Below are 6412 nucleotides of genomic sequence, written 5' to 3' on the forward strand. Positions count from 1 at the left end.
GTCAATCAGAAATATGTGAGTGTGGATTATGAGACTGTCAGTGGAATGGAACATTGTCACAGGTTAATGATTAGAGCTGGTCAGTTTTGTGGTGGGTTTTGGGGTTTGGTTTGGTTTTGTGCAGGAAGTTTTCCCTTGTAAAAATACAGTTTTGTTTAAATAAATTTTTCATCAGAATGTGTCAATTACAACAAAAAAAAAATTTACAGGAAATTTCTTAATAAAAATTCTCATTTTGAATTGATGTTTTCAAATGAAAAAATGTTTATTTGGTTTCAATTTAAAATGCCATTTGGTTTCAGTTTTTGGTTTTACAAAAAACCATAAACATTTTAATCAAATTCCTTCAAACCTTCTGATGAAAAAAACTGAATTTTTTGGACCTAAAATTGAAAGATTTTCATTCAAATTTTTTTGCAGGAAAAAAAATTCAGTTTTCCAATCAGTGATTGGAAGCTAATGATTTTCTGCTGCCAAGTTAAGCAAATGAGAACTTCATGGAAAATTATCCTGTGACAGGGAATATGTTATACCAGTATCTTATCTAAGGTCAGTGATCCTGACAGAGAGCTGATTACACCTGAAAGAGTGGGTGAAAAAGTATCATCACAATGCAAGCATCAGGCAACATTCTATCTTTTCTGCAGTCCCCAGAAACACACCAACAACTATACCTTTTGTGGATACAGCTTACACCGTCCTATGACATTGACCCCAGTCTATGGGCTGGGGGGGCAAAGTGGAGGACAGTGACAAGCTCTGCCTCTGCCCCCTAACTGCTCCTCACCTTTAGGAAATACTGTGCTCCCAGGGGACTAAAGAGAAGAATTCTTGAGCTCCCCATATAGGAGGGACTGTAATTGTGTCTGCCTTTTATGCAAGGCCATGAGAAGGGAGAGAGGAAGGCTTCTTGTGTCCTAGCCCGTTTGTGCATAAAGACCAGGCAGAATCTGACACTATGTGTCTGATCCTGCCCCTTAAGTTAATTGAAGTTTTGCCATTGGAGCAGGGCCTAAACTATTATTCTTCTGTATCCAAATTGACTTACAGAATGAAATTATCCTGTATTCAGAGAGCAGCTTAGACACTGAAGTGCAGCACAGTTTATTTAAAGGTTTTTTTAAAGTTGGTTTGACTACTTGTGTGTTTTATTTGTGTTAATTTTATCATTAAAAAATGGTCAGCTACCCACATACCAGCTTGACTAGGATATTCAGTATAATGTCTTTTAATTTAAACTGGAAATATACATATATATTTACTTTTAGTATCTCTCACTTTTAAAGTCTCAGGCTCCAGCCTAAATCCTTCTAGTCAAAGGGGGACTGGACTGGGCCTCCTTATAAATCTTTCAATATTATTCCTTATTTGGTCATAGAGGACACTGTTGAGTAAGAGAGGGGCACTTTTTTTCCCCCAGGGGTGATAAAAATGGCTCAGTTTCTGCCAACTTTGGGGAACAAGAAATTGCAGTTGAGGTTCATGCTGGGCATTGTTTGACTTGGCCTCCAAATAGAGTCATTTTGTTGATTCCCTAGTTATAGCTGGACTGATCAGAGAGATAGCAACACCACATGTAAATCAAACCTCAAAGTACATTGAATCAGAGGAGTAAGTTTAAACCTTAAGCAGTAATATCTATAATAGGCAAAAGGCTATTAAAATCACATGCCATATTCATGTTGTTGAGTTTTAATTGGCAGGAAGGAGACACTCTGAATGGGTTGAAAGACAGTGAAAATAAGATAGTTAAGAGAGAAAAGCCAGCTGCAAGGAGAATAAAATAGCAAAGAGGTGAGGGAGAAATTGTTGCCAAAGTGATATGACCAAAGATAATGAAGGAGAAATGATAAAGAGAGACAGTAGAGCAGAAAAGAAACAACTGGGGGAAGAGGAGGAGGATTACCACTTGTATTGCAATTTATATTACACCATTAATAAAAGGACAAATCTGTTAAATGAATTAACAAATATATTCAGTTATCCATCATCTTAAGCACTTCTTTTCCCAAAACTCCAACTGCATGGGCGCTCTGGATTTACAGTTCAACTCTTCAAGGGCACATGATAGTGAAGCCAACAGACACACAGATAGACTTTGCACAGAATTCTAAACACAATTCTTTACTTAAGACACAAGATACACATATCTAGACAAAATAAACGCATCTATAGGCATTTGCCTGCCTCAGTTTCATCACCACTCGAGAGAGTTCTTTGGGCTTGGGCAGAGTCCTATAGAGTATCCAGATACTTCCTTTCCTGCACATGGCTTCTCTTCAGAACCAAAGTCATTCTGAAGGTGCGAATGCATGTATGTGTGAGAGAAAGAGACTCTCTCTCTTATAGCCTTCAGCCCACTTCATGTGACTCCCTGATCAGACTCATCGGTGATCAAAATCCCTTACCATGCCTCCTAGAGTTGACTTGAAAATCTGGTTTGCCCTGGGTTTCAGCATCCCTTTGTTCAAGTGTGTTCTATTTAAATGGACAATCATCAGAGTTTAACACCCTCCATTATTAATCCTGAGCAAGGTCAAGAATTCTTCCTGTTATCGCCTGTGGGTTTTAGCTCAAAATGGAGGCAAAAGTCAGCAAAGAAGGCAAAGTCCAGCCTTCCAGTCAAAATGGAGTTTGCAGTCTAATGCAGATCCACAGAAAGTCCCCAACAGCGTTCATAAACTCTACACAGACAGATTTCCCACATTGTCACACCTCATTTAAAAAAAAATCTCAATTTGCACATGCTCAGTAGACTTGTTAGAATTTGGCAACCAGATTCTCCAAAGATTCAATCTGTGCTGGGCATATTTCTCCTCTCACAGATCCTATCTGTCCCCAGACTGCATGTGCCATCCTCACAGAGAAACTGAGCATGTGCCATCCCAGTCTGCAGGGGCTAAGCAGGACTTTCCCTGTGATTGCTCCTCTCAGTTATCACACCAGCATCCACTGTGGTACCTTGCACAGGAAGTGAGAGCAAGGAGACGGTTATCCTGAGTTCTCAATGTTCCCCTGATGGTGACCAGATAGTTGGAGGAGGGAGCAACCTGATTCAAATGATGAAGGATGAGGAAAGGGTGGGGAAGGTGCAGAGATGCAGGGTGGAATGGGGAATAGGAGCCTGCAGTTGGGTTAGGAGCAGGAGCAAAGAAGGCAGAAGATGGGGGGAATAGTAACAAGGGATAGGGGGAGAGGGCCAAGAGCAAAGGAATAAGGTAACAAGGACAGGAGCTGGAAAGAGGCTGATAGGAGCAGAAGGGGCAGGAAAAGGCCTGGGTTGTGATAGAGGCAGAAAGGTTTATAGTCCTTAAAGCACACACCTTAGTCCTGAGGCTCAACATTCCTTTGCTGTCCTGCAAATACCTGTGAAACCCACTGGGGGTGTGTCTCAATCCCCCTCTTGTGGCAGGTCAATATAGAAGATAAAAGCTTTGCTACTGATACCAGCTACTTTGTTACCTAAAGTGGAAGAGGACTGTGCTGTGGATCTAACCTGTGATCTACACTTACCTGGAGATTCAGCGGCAGTCAACGTGAGTTGATGCAGAGTAGCTTGCGTAACTCCCGTCGACTGCTGTGCTTCCCTTCTGTGCACCGTCTTCACTACACTGCGCCACTTGAGGGGGTGGTTTACCAGTGTCGACTTCCTGATCGATTGAGCGGGTCTACACCGACCACTCAAATCGATCCAGAAAGATTGATCTGACGGCGGCGACTTTGCCGCTGTCAGTATAGAGATACCCTAAAGATGCAAACCCTGCTGATGTGGAGGGTCAGTATGGTTCTACATGATGAATGTTTGGTTTCTTTCCATTTTTAAGATTTTGAAAAACCTTAATTACATTTTTAAAATTATGTTTAAAAAATTAAGGTTGAAAATTCAAGCGTTCAAAAGTTAGGAAGTGCCTGAATTAATTTTGCCTCATTTAATGCACAGGATAAATGGTACTCAGTGAATGATATATTCGGTATTTCTTTTTATCTTCATTATTCAATGTGTGGTCCTATGTGTTATTTTCTGCAAACTATTCCAACCCTGCACTGATTACTGAATTATTAATTTTCTCATGGCCTTTTCACAAACATTAATGAATGTGTCTTCACAACAACTCTGTAAGGCAGTGGTGCCCAAATTTTACCTCTCACGCGCCCCAGGAATGGAATGTGTCAATGCTCTCTCCTGCCTAGGCTGGGGGCCAGAGCTGGGGATCAGGGCCAGAGTCCTGAGCCACGGTTGGGAGCGGGGCCCGTGGCCAGAGGCTGAGCTGCGGCCAGGAGCGGGCCCAGAGGCCAGGATCGGAGCCAGGACCACAGCTGCAGCAGAGATCTCATCATTAGAGGCAAGCTGTTGACAGACCAGGACACACCAATTTAAAGTGGCACCAAGCCCTGCCAGATCAATGGATGCAAAATCTGTAGACATATCTCCATCGTTACAATGATCAACACCCACCATGACACACCTTTAAAGGTCCTACACATTCCCATTACATGTGGTGTACCTCATCCAGTGACCTAAGTGCCCCAATAACAACCATAAGGGTGAAATGAGACAATCACTATGCTCTTGAATGAACTCACATGGAAAAAATTATAAAGACAAAAACACCATATTTATTACCTGTGGGTGAACACTTTTCCCAAAGCAATCACTCTGTATTTGATCTCTCAGTCTTCACCTCATCCTCAAAGGAAACTAGCACAATATCTTTAAAAGACAATCCTGGGAGCTTAAATTCATAACTTGGCTAGATACTAAAAATAATGGATTGAGTAGAAACACTGGATTTATGGCTTATTACAACAATCTATAACCCACAACCCCTCCCCCGCTGCCAGCTTTTTTTTTCCCCTTTCCCCCAAGACAGGAGAGGTGTTAACAGGCCCTTGATATATGTAAGTACTTAAGATAAATAAACACTCTGTTCCACCTTGTGTTTTTATGTGACACTCTCTGAGTACATTTCCCAGACCTGAAGAAGAGCTCTGTATAAGCTTGAAAGCTTGTCTCTTTTAACAGCAGAAGTTGATCCAATAAAAGATATTACCTCACCCACCTTGTCTCTCTCATATTCAATTTGTGATCCACTATAATCCCTAAATCCTTTTCAGAAGTACTACCATCTAGCCAGCTATTCCCCATTTTGTAGCTGTGCATTTGATTTTTCCTTCCTATGTGAAGTACTTTGTACTTATCTTTAATTAATTTGATTTCAAAGCAATTCTCCAATTTGTAAGGGCTTGCAATTGCATCTGCCAATTTTATAAGCACTCGCCACTCCATTATACAAGTTATTAATTAAAATACTGAATAGTATTGGAGCTAGGACTGACTGATGTAGGATTCCACTAGCTGCACCCTTCCAGTTTGACAGCAAACCATTGATAACTACTCTTTTAGTAGGATCTTTCAGCCAGTTGTGCACCCATCTTATAGTAATTTCATGTAGACCACAATTCCCCAGTTTGCTTACAACAACTTTATTAAAAAGCTTTTTTAGAAAACAAACTTCATATTTAACTGAAAACCCCAAAAGGAACCAATCAGAGAAACCATTTTCCCTGTGGTGTAGATATTATTCACCATTGACTGCTTTTTCCACTCCTGCTTTAAATGTGGCTATTGATCTGTCAATTTTGGTAAAAATATTTGGCTGCAATTTCACTGTAACCCCTATTCCACTAGGTGGCACTTGTTGTCTATATAAGGGGTCTATGTTGGCCTTCCCTTTATTGGTATTGCCCAAGTAAATCATCTGTTCAGAGGCAATAAAATCTGTCATCAGTTATTTGTATTTATTGCACAGTCCTTCCATCTCTCATGAAAATGCATACACATTAGGTGATATGCATCTGAATATATATTAATGATATAGTTCTGTGTTCAAAGTTTTCAGGTGGGCTACCCTTTATTCAAAGTGAAAATGTTCACAGCTCTCCCCCTTACATTTACTATAAAAGTAAGAATAAAAAAATGTATCAAAGAAAGCAATGATAACCCAATTTATCTGTGTGTGTGTAGGGTGATAGACAATACCTGACTTTCAAGAGAAAGGTTGTGTGACCTGGGGAAGTGAGATTTTCTTTGCATTAGATTGTAATAAAATTTGCCAGGGCTCATGACTGCCTTTTGTGACACCTTGCCACTGATGTTGCATCTGATGTGTCCCCTGCACCCCTGGATAAAACAGCTGCTCTAACAGCTGCTCACAACTCTTGAACGATTTCCCCCCCCCCCCCCCCCCCAACAGTGGTTGCAGGTATAAATCAGTTCAGCGGTGGAGCCTGTTCAAGAGACAGTAACAAGCTCCAGGTTGTTACTTGGCTGCAAAAGGAACTTGTCTCTGGTGCTGTCGTTTACTCGGGGGGAAAGTTGCGTGGGGGGGGAATTCCTGGAGGGCAAAGGGGA

Source organism: Emydura macquarii, unplaced genomic scaffold (assembly GCF_026122565.2).
Source record: "Emydura macquarii macquarii isolate MOO-44397 ecotype Brisbane River unplaced genomic scaffold, CSIRO-AGI_Emac_v2 contig_1253, whole genome shotgun sequence".
Classification (NCBI taxonomy): domain Eukaryota; kingdom Metazoa; phylum Chordata; order Testudines; family Chelidae; genus Emydura; species Emydura macquarii.